This window comes from Lissotriton helveticus, chromosome 1_1 (assembly GCF_964261635.1).
Source record: "Lissotriton helveticus chromosome 1_1, aLisHel1.1, whole genome shotgun sequence".
NCBI classification, from domain to species: Eukaryota; Metazoa; Chordata; class Amphibia; order Caudata; family Salamandridae; genus Lissotriton; species Lissotriton helveticus.
Window position 1 is genome coordinate 1,859,156,512 of NC_136057.1, and position 15,300 is coordinate 1,859,171,811.

At 41.9% G+C, this 15,300-nt stretch overlaps 1 protein-coding gene across 2 annotated transcripts in view; it reads right to left on the bottom strand.

Annotated features, from left to right (window-relative positions):
* The window catches only part of LOC144775259 (protein FAM78B), a 171,145-nt gene that overhangs the window by 101,010 nt on the left and 54,835 nt on the right, over positions 1–15,300 (bottom strand). Inside the window, exon 1 of one of the 2 annotated variants that reach the window (XM_078659223.1) lies at positions 15,125–15,255. The exons of the other annotated variant lie outside the window; for it this stretch is intronic. The gene's annotated coding sequence lies outside the window, so the exon portion shown is untranslated. Of the gene's footprint in view, positions 1–15,124; positions 15,256–15,300 lie in introns of those variants that run through there. 2 annotated transcript variants of the gene reach the window in all.

Sequence of the window (15,300 nt, forward strand, 5' to 3'; positions counted from 1 at the left end):
CCATACATCAATTATGAGGCAGACAATATTTCTTTATATGATAGTCTGACATACAGCTGATGCTGCATTATATCAACAAAAACTTCAAAGACAATTGTGTTCAAAGTGGGGCGGACAATTCCACTATATAAACTTTACTAAGTTTGTATGAACATTTTGAAAACCCCGAACTTTTTGGGGCAATAAAGCAAGTGAAAAATCCTCAAGGAGTGGAAAAAAACTGGCAATACCCAAGTTTTGCATCAGGTTTTCACAGCCAAAAAAATTTGCAGCAGAGAAATTCTGTCACAAAAAATCATATCTTGTAGGAAAGCCACTCCAAAGCGAAGTTGGGAAAAGCTCACAGTTTTCACAATTTCGGAAATGCAACAATTGTGCCCTTGGCCCAATTTTACCAGGTCATTTCAGAAGAGGTGGTTTATTCCAACAAAATGATCTAAAAAAGAGGGCAGTTTTCACAACAATACAGGTCAAGAATGGGCGTTCTAGTTCTCAAGAGGTTTAGGGCCAACATGTGAGTTCTGGGGATTGCTCTGGCTGATCTTCACCTTGCAGTTCATCCAAAAATGAGAAGGTTTAACTCCATGCTAACACAAGCTAGATAAAATGTACTGGCCTTGTGTAAATAAGACCTTTTGTAGAAATGTGCATCTCGCTCTCGGACAGCCCGGGGTGCGACAGAGAATGGGAATGGTACACTAAGTTCACGGTCGCCTGGTATAACACTGTACTTCGGTGCAGGGCTGCAGGACTGAATCAGTACAGTAGCAGAAGTTCTGTACAGGACTACCATATTATTTAAAACACTACTGGCACTTCTGAATTGGAATTATATTAAAAGGGTACTGGTGCTTCTGTAATCCTCTACAATGCATGCATTGCTCCTTTACAACCACACAGTTCCAGATTACCAAATAGGCAAAGTAGGCACCTGCCTATCAGCTCCACTCATTTTAAGCGCCCCGTGACAGCAGATCAAAATAATATTGATTTGATCTTGAAAGAAAAGACAAAAAGCTGTTTTAAATATTGTAAAGAATAGAAAAAAATGAATCAACTCAAAGAAACAGGATTTTCACATCAAAGACTCTATAGAGAAAATACGTTATTTATGTAATGTACCCATTAACAACTTAAAGTACATCAACCAGAGACATCAGATTCACATAACAGTTTGTCTCTTAAAAGCTCATCTTCTGGCAGCTGGCAGTTTGTAAAAAAATCTGGTGCATTGGGTATTAGGAGATAATTTGCCTAGGAGCCCCGAAATTTCGACTGCCTAAGTGCCTGCACAGGGTTTATTCCGGCCCTGCCTCCCCGGACTGATATAGGTGTTCTATGGCTGGTCTGCATCAACTGCCCCTCTCTTTACCGCACATCTATCTGAACAAGTAAAATGGCTGGCCATAGGATGCTCATTCCCAGTGCTGAAAGTGGGATTAAAACAATGCAATTGACAGAAAGGGGCGTGGCCAAAGATGTGCAACTAGGAATTCTTTCCAAGAGGCGTCTCCTATGCAAATAAGGGTGTGGCTTAAAACATGTGAATTAGAATCCTGTGCTTCATACAATGAGCCACCTGACCAGTACTTGGATGTCTCTCTGTGAGATTTCTATTATTGCATCCAGACATATCAAAGACCAATGAGCACATGCCTAAAAACAAAGGAGACCTATTGTTTTTACCAATGCTTATTACCAGTATCAGATCAAAGATGGTGCTGTCAACATTGTAACAGCAGTTTAGACTTCCCTTGCACAGTTTGGCATACAATAGTATTTACAGTTGGCATATATGTGACCAGCGCGCCGTGCAGAGAGGCCACGGGTTGGATGGGCATGCATTCTGAACATCTTTATGACACTGCCAGGCACAGCGAGAAACTTACACTGCTTTCAGCCTGAACTCCAGAGATGTCAATCATGTCCCTTAGGAACACCCATCCTTTCTCTGAACTCATCCATAGTCCTAGCGGTGACTCACTTCGCCGCACTGAGGAGTCACGCGATGCATGAAAAGCACGAGAGAAACACAACATCTTGAAAAAGCGAATTATCTTAAGGGATGCATGATGAAGTAAAACATGTGAAATGTAAAGAGGAATTGCATCCCAGACATGAATTTAGCCTGGCAGAGACCTGTCCAACTTAAAGCCCTACTTATTTCTATGGATTGCTCCTAGCGTCTCCTGGGCAAATCTTCATGGCATGTACCATCTCTGATGGCATGATAATCAGATAGGTTGCTCCACCACAGCCTGTGGGTGGACGTCAGACAATATTTAACGCTTGATCCAAACTACGCCTCCGACAGTGGCAATCTTTACGCCCTAGCCACCGCTGGCGTACACTGTACTGTTCAAACCTCTCCAGAGAAGATACATACGCATACATGAAGGAATCTCTTCTACATCCATTGCACAGGTGCAGCTAGACAGTCGAGAAGACAATTCCATCCATGCATAACACAGAAACACAGCTGCACTCACGCTTCTTTCCATCCACACACCAGCATCAACTGCATAAATATTCTATCACTTGCAGCTTTTCACTTCCAATTTAAGTATAGATGCTATGATGAAACATAATGAGAGCATAAAGTGGTCCACGTGCCCAATGCCCTATACTACACAAAGGGAAAAGGCAGAGATGTATGTATGTATGTACGTATATGGTATTTCTATAGAGTGGACCTAGCCAAAAGGCAGCAGAGCACTGTACATGGTCAATGACAAGCATAAGGTCAACAAGTGATAGCACTGTTTTTTGTTCACAAGTAAACGTCAGTGCCCCCTCAGCAGTGCGATGCCTTATATACATTGAAATTGAATGCCACGCGATCATTTATAATATTGGGATGTTGAGAGCTCAACTGAGGCCGATAAAGTGCCTCAGGGCACCAAGCAGCTGGCACAGACCTTCTGCTTCAACATTCCCATGTTCGTCTTCCTCCCTGTTTGTTTCAGAACATTCTACCCACAGTGAGTGGAATGCTCTAACGGCATTATAGCCCAAGGGAGAGGTGTGGTACAGCAGCCAAAGCGTCTGACTCCGGAGAACAGGACTCACGGTTCGTTCCCTGGTGGCATCTCAGCTTACCATCATGTGACTCTGGTAAATAGCTCACTTAATCTCCCCGGCGGCCCCTAGTCCCTTGAAACCTTAAGGGGTGGTATGTTCGCGCTTTACAAATATGGACTATTATTGCTATTTGCCATGGGCGCTAATGGTTGTTAAAGGCCCTCAACCTCGTTGTGACCCCTATGGCTCGGGTTGAGGGCCTTTAACAGCGGGATAGTCCTCTGTAGTAGGCTATACAGTTCAGTACCAGCACTTCTATACTGGGCTACAACTTGATCAATTTGTTCAGTACCGGGGTTAGTCTAGTTCTGGCATTACAGTACTGATCTACAATACTGTTAATTAATTCTGAACCGGTGCTTCTGGACTGGAATAGAATATTGTTAATGAATACAGTACCAGTGTTTATGTTGCGGAAAACTGTACTGTTAATTCATAAAGTGCCATCTCCTAACTACCATTATTAACTGCTATAGCACCGGCACTCTGCAGCAGACTGCAAAAATAATTAATGTAAGGCCATACCTTCAGCACTGGAATACAACACTGCTCATTAGTAGAGTATTGGCATTTTCGTACTGGTGTTAAATCCTTCTAATTACTACACATTAGTGCACCACCAGTATATCTGTACAGGACTACAACACTGTTTATTAGAAAAATACCAGCAAAACTGTATTTTACTACAATATTATTAAATCGAGCAATTCCAAAGCTTCTGTACTACAGCATAATACTGTTAATTAGGACAGCATCAGTACTACTGTACTAGACTATCATACCTTTATTAGGACAGTGCCAGGGCTCCTGTACTAGACAAAAATATATAAATTAGGACAATGACGCTCCTTCCTTACTGGACTATATTACTGATAGTTAAGCCATAACCAGTACTGGACTATAATCTTCTGCCTGCTCCCTTTGATGTCAGATTGGAGACACTTCTGGTTCAGTAGGTCAGAATTCCAGTCATTTCGAACACTTCTCTCAGGCCACACCCAACAGGTCAAACTTGACCTGTTTATGTCAAAAATGGCTCATGTGCCCTGTGAGTTGCCTCAAAGATTAGCCCTGGGCCCTGCTCTCTTCAACACCTACATGACTCCCCTTGCAGCAATCGACATGTCTGGTTACCATATATATATCAATAAGGCTCAGCTACACACAAAGATCCCAAAAGAACCAGAAAGCAGCAGTTTAGAAAACAAGTCCAAAAATGGACGACTATTGATGTGGCTTACCATAGTGCATTGTTTCTAGCGCAAGTTCACTCAGAAGGGTATCTTGGTGCTGAAATAACAGATGTTGTTACCCATCAAAATGGTAGTGTTTTATCACCCTTGGAAGGATGAATGGCTGTGACCAGAAGGGCAAACACAGATTTCTGATGTGGATGCATTAGACCACTAAGTCACCAGAAACATTGGCCCCCAAAAATTTGAGATTCTTGCCACAATCTGGCTCACTCCCTCTCCGCTTTCATATAACCTCTTTCAATCAATTAAAAATGCAGAAGTCACTTTCACCCCCCAGGCAACTTCATGGCCAGGAATGTGATATTTAACCATTAATTAGGGTGACCAGAATGTTAAAGCAAAAAAACGGGACATTTCACAAAAATAGAAGATGGACTATAATTTTACCTCAAACGAGCGCACAGAATGACAGCTCTCATCAGCAGAGAATTACAAAACGGGCAGTAAGAACATACATAAGATGCAATTTTTAAACCCAGTAGCTTGCCTGTGAATTAAATTGCTTTCTTGGAACAACTGTTAACTATTCCCACTTTGTAAAACATAAAAAAAAATACCCCCCCGCCCCCCGTTTTTAGTCGACCCTCTCCAAAAACCTGGAAATGAGCTAAATTTCTTGAAATCTGCCCGGACAGCTGGTGAAAAAAGGGGAACGTCCTGACAAATCCGGGATGCCTGGTCACCCTACCATTAATGCCTCCGCAGGATTCTCCCAAACTCAAGCCAGTGTGGCTGTCCTATCATGAATTGAATTCTATATGTAAGATTAAAGATGGATAACAGTGATTTACAGGGATTTTTTTTATCAAGAGGTTCTGAGTGACATGAAAGAGCATACCTCCTGTGGATTAAGATGTCACTCAGAACCTATGATATAGCAGTGAATTACTATACTTACATAGAATCTAAACCATGAGTAAACTGCAAAGACCTCAGACCCTCACTGCTGGACTCCTTTGTTGCTTGAAAGCTTCACATCACCCTCACATCAAAATCACAACACTGCCTGTCCATCAAAGGACCAATTTGAACCGAACGGTATGGGGAAATAGCTCGGTACCCACAAATAGTGCTTAATTTGTGCAGGTGGTGGTCACCAGCATTCATATTGGGGGACTAGAACTTAATTTTCATCGTCAGATTTTGACCCAGAGCAACAGAAAGAAGGTAGAAAATAGAGAAAGGAGGAAGAGAACGATATAAAAAGAGAGAGAAAAGGGGTAAGGAAGAATTAAAAAGAACCCACAAGAGAAAAATAACGCGCAAGCAAGTGTAGGGAGTAGGAAGAACAAGCATTTGCAATGCAATAGGTCTTTTATTTGGGAAAGTTAGAGCTATTGGTGTTGTAAATGACAATGTCTTTTGCCTATATGTTTTGGTTTCTAGTGTAGTGGATGTATGAGGTGTGGAATTATGTTGGTTAAATTGGAATTGTTAGTTGTGGAATTATGTGGTGTGGAGTGTATTTGTGTAGTGGAATTATGTGGTATGGTGAATAGATAGGGATGAGAGCTGCATCGAACAGATAGAAAGTAAGATAGAAAAGGATAGGTATTTGTGCAGGTAGTGGTGAATGAACTCGAGACAGAGGAGCAGAAAGATGGTGAGAAAGGGAGAAATAAGTGGAGAGCAATTCACAGAAGCATAAAGAGGAAAGACCTGTGTATGCAGAAGACCTAAGAAGAGGAGGAGAGCGTGGGTTTGAGAGAGGGAAACCTTGAAAACTCATGCGAAAGAAAATGTTCTTAATATGTGTGAGCAGGCCGTATAAAGAGTGGCTAGGGAGTGTGAGGGATGACATGGGGCAGTCGGATTGTGAGATGAGAACGGGTGTGGCAGTAGACACATTTGTTTTACGTGCTGGTGGTGTAGGTTTGCACCAAAGAATGTTACGGCTGCATAGCCTTGATCCCACCTTATTTCTCTTTCTTCCACCACATTACACTGTCTGCCCCTTTATTTCACTCTTACTGTGCTTTTCAACCTCTGCTGTCTTTTTCTCTGGTGTTTTTTCTCTAGTTTATTTTGTGCAGTTTTATGTAGCTTGAACTTCGTGCACGGAAACTAATATGCTTAACATGAACACCAGATTAAATTATTTTGTAAACATGTGGATAAAACATTACATTTTTTATTGATTTGTTTAAGCAGCATAACTGCAATGCAACTCACTTATTGTCACTCCTAAAATACTTATATGTCAGACACTGAAAAACTGAAAAAGTGGAAATGTCATATAGTAAGTAGGCAACTGAACACAAGACAGGCTGAAGCATAAAAATATTAAGCACATGCACCTTGGTTGTGATGCACCTACAAATCGGCTCCTGAACCAAGAGAGCTCTCCAGAACAGGGCTGAAAATTGTATTCTCCGCTCTCTTTGGCTCACTGGATGCCAGGACTCAGAGCCTTTGAGGAAGGACTACAAAATTATTAACAACATAGACGAGGGACTGTGAGCTTCAGTGGGCAGAGAAGAAGGACCACTCACTTTGTAATGAGAACAGAGATGGGACGACATAATGATATTGAAAATATCAAGCAACGTTTAAAGGATAGTATCTGCCAATGGTGATGCCCTGGGCAAAACAACAGACGGACAATATATCGTTGGATCGCTGGCTGCCGTGCTGTTATGAAGGGTGCCAAGAAACACGGAAGCCTCATCTGTAAAAACATTTCAACCAAGTGTTAGATAAAGAAAACAATCCAAGCACACTCTATAGAGGGTTGGACGCAGCATGAAGAATGCATGTACACACCTACTGTAGGTGTTTTCTTGCCGCTCCACGACTCCCACATAAACAGTAACTGTCTTCCAAAACGGCGGCACAGATGACTGGCACGTCGCAGAAGTGTGAATGGATGTCCCGCATCCAACCCAATTAGCTCAATATTATCTGTAAATCATCCCCTCTGAGACCCCTGTTTGAAGCCTGAAGCAGGATAAAACTAGATATCATAGAGCCACAAGCGTTTAGTTGGGCGAGCCACACTCAACAAAATAAAAGATGCGCGGCTGCTATTGGCAAAGATAAAGTGCAGCATGCTGCGTTAAAAATAAAAATAAAACATTGAGTTGGGTGAGCCGCGCACAATAAAAGACAAGAAGTGCAGCCAACATTATTAAAGATCAAGCAAGGCGTACTGTGCTGGGAAAATAAATAAATAAATAAAATGGTACCTTGCACACTTTCGCAACAAAAACCATAGAAAAACACATCTAAAATTACAAGAACAATTACAAGAACAACATGTCGTGGTAGTGCGGTTGGGGCAGTGTGTAGCAGTTGTGCCTGCTACTGCAGCTCCGACGCAGAACTCATTCACAAAAGTGCTCACAAACTGTATATAAAACATACCGTGTAACATTACATGTAACAGGGGCAGTCCTTATGGGCGGTTACAAGAGTAGAAAAGGAGGGACCAAGGAGGGACTAGTTAGCAAAGTAACCAAAGACAATAAAGCATTAAGAAAGGACATTCACAAGAGCCAACTGAAAACATGTGCAGGCAATGGGTGGAGCTTAATGTCCATATCCTGAACACAACATGACTCGAAGAGACAGCGCATGCGCTGCCTAGGAAAGACCTAAAAAGGCATGAGGTGCAATCTAAGAGCAAGCAGTCCCAGCATTGGGTGCACCAGCTGCAGGCGCCTAAGAAAAACTTTGGACCCAGCACTTATGTTTTTTCAAAACAATTACTGCCTACAAGGCTCCACTCCCTGGAGCCCTCGTCCCAGTGCTTCATTTAAGCTGGCGATTTCCGGTGCTAGGCACTTAATTGTCAACACTGGCGCTTGTGACAGTCTGCTTCTAGGTGGCGCTTGCTGGCTAATTTAGAGATGACCACAGCAACAGTTAATTATTGATTCAATATACATTAAAAATAACTATTACCTGCTGCCCAAGCTATTCTTATAGTTTTGGGGGCCTGACACAGTTCGAATTGTCAGACTTGTAGGAGTGTGATGCTTAGTAGTTGTGTGTATTACTATGGTTGGCAGCATGTCAGGGGCAATTTGTGGTGCAAGCTACAAGATGAGAGCCCTGATACTTATTTTTTTTTTTACAAATTAAGCACTGCCTCTTCGACCGCATCCACCTTATGAAACTAACATCCGATCTTTTCAAAAGAAACTGAAGACCCATCTTCTTCCCCAAGCTGCATTCTGAATGACTTTACCCTTCCTTCCATCTTTTTCCCCCCTTCCTCCTTCACACTATAGCTGCTCTGCTACGCCCCTTGGCCATAGGAGCTCCCTATGAAAGTATTAAATGAAATAAATAACGACAACACTGTTTTTGGGACTGTGCCAGTACTTCTATACTGGGCTTCGCAACTATTAAGTAAGAAAGTGCAAGCACGTATGTACTGGAGCAAAAAATACTAGCACAGTAGCAGAAAGTCTGTACTCGACGAACACACTATTACCTTGTACAGTACCGATGCTTCTGTACTGGACGAACACACTATTAACTTTTACAATATACCGATTTGTCTGTACTGGACGAACACAGTATTAACTAGTACAGTACCGGTGCTTCTCTACTAGACGAACACACTATTAACTAGTACAGTATGGGTGCTACTGTACTGGACAAACACTATTAACTAGTGCTGTACCGATGCGTCTGTACTGGAAGAACACACTATTAACTAGTAGAGTACCGATGCGTCTGTACTGGACGAACACACTATTAACTAGTACAGTATTGGTGCTACTGTACTGGACTGTAACATCAATACTTAGGACAGTACAAATGTGTACACTACCAGCTCTGTGCACTGGATAACGACAGTTTTAACTAGTTACCAACACTTCTGGGATAATTATGTACCTGTTAATTACTATGGTACTCGCACGTCTGTACTGGACTACAGTGCTGTTAATTAGTACAGTACAGACACTTCTGTACTGCTCTTCCCCATTGTTAATAAGTGCAGCACTCGGTGCATCTGAAATAGACCATAAAATGTCATTAGTACAGCACAGCGAGTCTGTACTGTACAACAACACTGGTGATTAGTACAGTGCTGGCCCCTTTGTACTGGACTACAACACTGTACATGAGTGCAGCCCTGGCACTTCTGTACTGGGTTACAACACTGTTAATTAGTACATCACCTGCATTTCTGTCCTGGAATACAATACTGTTAGTACAGCATCGGCACTTCAGTACTGAACTACAACCGTGTAAATCAGTAGAGCACCGGCATTTCTGTACTGAGCTGCGGCGCAATTAATAGTGCAGTAACGACTAGTGTAGGACAATAATTGCTAAATGTCTGCACTTGTATTTTTTCACACATTTTGCTTTTATGGCCTCCCAGGTAGTTAAAGCAATGTTGCAGAAAATAACAAATTAGCTGTAAGCAATAGTCAGGTCCACTGGAATTATGCGGCAGGGGAGGGCCAAATTATATGGCCGGTTAAGTAAATTATGCAGCAAGAAAAGGTAAATTATGCAGCATAGTGCCGCACATTTTGTGATAATATTGTATTATTATTTTGTCATTTTTAAACTAATCACTGTCTGGGCATTGGTTGCACCTCATTAGTGCCAGTTCAAAACCCAAATAAGCAACAGAAAGGTGACCAGTTTTTTGTTGTTAAAATCTAAAGATTATTCGGCAGATGATAGATTGTGTGGCAAATGCGGCAAATCTATAATTATGAGAAAATCGCTGCACAATCACATCATTCCAGTGACCCTAGTAATAGTTCATTTCAGGTCATTTAAAAAAAATCTGAATCAGCACTTGACTAAAGATAACTCTGTCTAGTCGATAATAAATGGGAAAACAATAAATTGCTTAATTAAATATTTGAAGTTTTGCACAGCTTCAATCGAATGTCCATTGAATGTCGAGGTTCAGTACATTGCTAGAATGAGGCCAAGGAAGGACTGGGCATGAAAAGACCACTTTCTCACAGTTCACATGGATACTACCTACATAGTGGCTATGGGTTGTATAACCCGTAAATGACCCAGTACCAGCTCCAAGTGGGGAGGCCGCCTGGCAGAGGCCCATATTACACAGACAAAGAGTTCACGCTGTCCAACGCTAGACACTAGGCTTGGAGTAAGGGACTCTTTAGCACGGAGTATGCTCAATCTCCAATGCTAGAGAGAGGTCCTGGGGTGAGATGAAAGGGACTGAATTGGTACAAACTGTACTGTCTTTATAGAGGTCAGGCCAGTACTAAGAGGCCAAGTATAGAAAATGTAAAAAATAAGGGTACTCCCAAATTTGCTTTTTAGGTCTAGAGGGGGGAGAACAAGCAGCAACTAAGGACACAAAACCTCTAATCTGACCTATTAGTCTTTCAAAGGAGAGTTAATCTAAACCTTTCACAAAGATGCAACACTAATAGAAGGTATTCAAATAAACATATTATTCTTTAGTTTTTCATTTATTTTCTTTTTTCATATTTTGAGGTAGAAAAAACATATTTAAGCATTTTTTGATATTTTTTAACATACAGTAGATAAATAATTCAGTACTAGAAAAACATTATTTACAGTGACAGACTTTTTTAGAACCCCACATACAAACTAAACAGTGCTATCTATCTCTCTATCACTCATACTGCATTCACTCAATTACATACTGTCTCATGCTAGTGACAAAATACCAAGTATGACAAGAGCTTTTTAGAACCATGACCCAATCTTTTGAACGACGAACTTTCGTGAACCCACCTACCATTAATGGACATGAAGCAAAGTGATTTTTTAATATAACTATATCAGGGGCAATTAACAAGGAGGGTACCAGTCAATAGAGGGGTGCGGCAGGGATGTGTGATGGCACCGACGCTATTCTCCCTTTTTATAAATGGGGTGGTGGACCATTTGAGGGAGGACCTGGCGGATGCCCCCGTCCTTGCAGGAGAAAAGACACCTACACTCCTCTTTGCGGACGATACCCTCTTGATATCTAAGACACCGAAGGGTCTGCAGAAACTGCTTGACCGCTTCTCCCTTTTTTGCAATAAGCGCGGTTTATCAATCAACACCACGAAAACCAAACTTATGGTTCTATCAGCAAAAGGGAAGTCTAGGAAAGCAGACATCTCATTATTTGGGTCACCCTTGGAGGTTGTCAGCGAATTTGACTATCTGGGGGTTAGGTTATCCAATAATATGTCTTGGAGCCCGCACATATCTAAAATGGTACTTAACCTCAAAAGGGTATCTGGAGCTATATTAAAAAACCAGCGCCTCTCCATCAGTAGACCAATTGCCCCAACCCTCTCGGTATACGAGGGGAAGGCTGTCGCTTCGGCAGTCTATGGCTCTGAACTTTGGGGCGCTGAAAACACTAGAGCTCTGATGGTCGCAGAGAACAAGTTTATTAGAGACCTGGTATCACTACCCGTGTCAACTCCCCTGTTACCTCTATTTTTTGATATGGGCAAGAAACCTATTGTTGACAAAATCCATCTTAGACCCTTGTTATTCTGGGTGCGCCTCAGAAGGACCCCAGAATTAAAAGAATACGCCAGAGTGCTGGACGAATTAATTATCCTCAACGTAAATAATAAGATAAGGTGGCTCAACAATCTTAAGTCGCTGGTACTCTTGTTGGGTTTGGGGGAGTCCTGGGTCTCACAATGCCCACCCACTAAACAACTTGTTAAAAAGTTGTATTGGGAGTGGGTTGAATCTAAGGTTCATATTAATTCCAAAATAGGATCATTATCGATCAATTTTCTTGAACATAAACTAACACGTAAATTTGAACCCTTTTTGGACTTTATCCAACTACCCAGGGATAGGACCTTGTTTTTAAAATTCAGGTACGTCACCTTGCCACTCAAGGAAATCACGAGAGGATGGAATGGCATGGGGGGACATGATTCTAACTGCCCAGGTTGTAGCTGTCCGAAAGAAAATTTGGGTCACTTTTTATTTGCATGCCCAGCGTATAAGCATGTTAGGCTTAGATGGCTTAAACCAGTGTGTAAGATCCTGGGCGTGAAAGATCATAGCTCAGCCATGCGTATTATGTTAACCAATACTGCCTCATTGTACATTGTCTGTGGGGTGGCAAAATACCTTGCAGGGGCTTGGATAATACGATCTAGATTGTTAGGCAATATGACAAACTTATGAGAAGCAATTGTATAGTTTTAATTTAGGAATTCTTGATGTTATTTTATGAGAAATGTAGTACTTTAGGGCAGATTGTTTTATGTATTTTGTATATATGTCTGTCTGTACTTTTATGATAATTTTTATCGAATAAAGTATTCCAACAACAACAACAATATAACTATAGCATCGTGTAGTTTTGCATAGTCATTTTCATATGGCACATTTTCCATTGAAATGGTCATTAAGTTTGCACAGATATGTAGTTTTACTGATAAAAGTATATAGCATTCAAATGGTAATGTTTGGAAATCTGGTTTTTGTGAATATTTATCATTTGTGCAACACCAAGTAAAGTTTCTTGACTTGTTTTGACCGTATTAAAATCTCTTTTTCCAGCACACTTCAGAATTACAAACAATATATGAGCTTCATTTTTGCATCCGAACTGCTGAATGCCTACAGTCCATTTACAGGAACTTACATTTTGTGGTGTTTTGCAAAAAAATTATATCCTACAGCTTTTCCTTTCACACTCACTGTACCTCAGCAAGATTGTCACATAATTCACATTAAAACCTCCACTCAGAGAAAGAAAAGTAAACACCAGTCCCCATGTTATAAGAATAAACAGCAATTTGTCAGACAACATAGTATGACATTTGACTTGTGTCTTGAAGCAAATCAAATGTGCCAAATATAAACTCAAAATTTAAAGACATCTTCATTTATTGCTTAGATTTTCCCATCAAACCAAAGTCGAGGCCCACAGTTGGGGAAACGCTGACATAGGGACGTACGTTTCTCATTCTCTTTCTTTTATCCTAGAGGAGATGCCTGAAGTGAGAGGCCACAGACCAGTGTTAATTTGAGCCAGTGCTTTCCGGTGCTCAGCACCTGCACCTAATCCTCTACACCGTTGCTTATAGCATCAGTTAAGGAAACACTTATTTATAAGGCACATGATTTCCCCCAGACTCACAGGGTGTTGAGCCATGCTGAGACTCGAACCGGGCTCTCCATCTCCGAAAGCGGCAGCTCTACCCATTAGGCCAAGTCCTCTCCAGGTTAGTAAGTGCCGGGGCTCTAGTCAGGAGTCAGTTTACACCAGCACATTTCTCCTGTTAGCGCTGCCTCCTGTGGAGAGCCCTGGCACTTGTTTTTGTGCAAATTAACCACTGCCAAGGACTGAATGGGTAAAGAGAACTCCTCATCTTCAGTATTAGAGGGCATCTTGTCCTCTATTCCAAGAAAACAGGTGTGAGTGAAAGGCCATAGACACTATCAGTATGGGTTCGGAAGTCACCTCTCCCCTAGGATGCAGCCGTTTAAATCAGTGCTCCCCAAATGGTCAGAAGCCGATTTTTGGTGAGTCGGGAACATCCGAGCAATAAATAATCATGCCTTTAAATTCTGTGTTTATCTTGCCACGTTTGATTTGCTTCAAAGACACAAGTCAAATGTCATACTATGTCATCTGACAAATTCCTGTTAATTCTTATAACATGTGAATTGGTGCTTACTTTTCCTTCTCTGTCTGCAAAGTCTTTAAAGTGAATTATGTGACACTCTTGCTGGGATACATGGAGTGGAAAGGAAAGGCTGTAGGATGTCATTTTTTTGCAACATACAACAAAATGTAAATAAATGTAAAGGAACTCTATGCATTCAGCAGTTGGGACAGCAAAAATGAGGCCCATTTCTTTGTAAATCTGAATGTGCTGGATTTTATTAGGATCAAAACAAATCAAAATACTTTACTTGGTGATGCACATATGATAAGCATTCACCGAAGCCCTATTTCTACACTGTATATATTTTTTACCAGTAAAACTGTATGTGTGTGCAAATGTAGTGGCCATTTCAATGGAAAATGTGCTCTCTGTAAATGACAAAGCGCTGCCACACGTTGCTTTAGTTTCATTCAAAAATCGTCCCGCCTCGTGTCCGTTAGTCATGTGGGTCGCGAAAGTGTGCCCCTTTTGAAATTGGGCCTTGGTTCTGAAAGATTTGAGAAGCACTGCCCCCCTGAGCCCTGGGTGTCCGATTCCGGTGGGCCTGGAGCCCCTTGCGTTGCTTGTGTCATCCTCCATGCTGTTACTTTGAGGTGAAAAGGTAGATTCATTAGCAATGCGATCAATGCAGCAGCTAAATGTCCATTAGAAAATTAAAGCGCGTGCTGGTGCAGCCAATCATCCATCAACCTACCTATCCTTACTACCTCATGTATTTTGTTTGCTCACAATTGTCACTATTACCTTATGTAACGTAACGTTTGCTTTTGTAATCTGTTAATGTGTAATGTTTCTCATTATGTTTCATTTCTGTTCCTATTGTGAAGCGCTCTGACGCCTTCGGGTAAAGTCCGCGCTATATAAAAATGCATAAATAAAAATAAATAAAATAAATCAACACGCCCGACTACTTGGAAAGCCCTCCCGACCATGAAACCGCCCCCCAGAACCCAGGAAAAATGGTAGACTCGCCGCATGCATCACTCATCCAACCAATAAACCCTGGCAAATTAAGCCTTACAGAACAGACTGCGCATGCCCAGTGACCCCGCCCCTTACTGTAGCATCAATCACCCCCTACCATCTCCAGCAACCCAGCCCTCCCCCCACGTTACTGTAATATCTCCTCACGTCCCCGGTGACCCTGACCCCTCCCCCTCACATTACCTCACTCGACGCCCGTCCCAGAGCTGCTCGATGAGAACGGAGCTCTCGGCTGATGATCTAATTTCAGGCTTCCGGTTGCTGGCTTTAAATCAATGAACTGACTGAGGGAGACACTGACCCTCGCCCCCGCCCCATTCATTGAAAGCAAGAGAGGAGGGCGCGAGAGGCTGCACGAG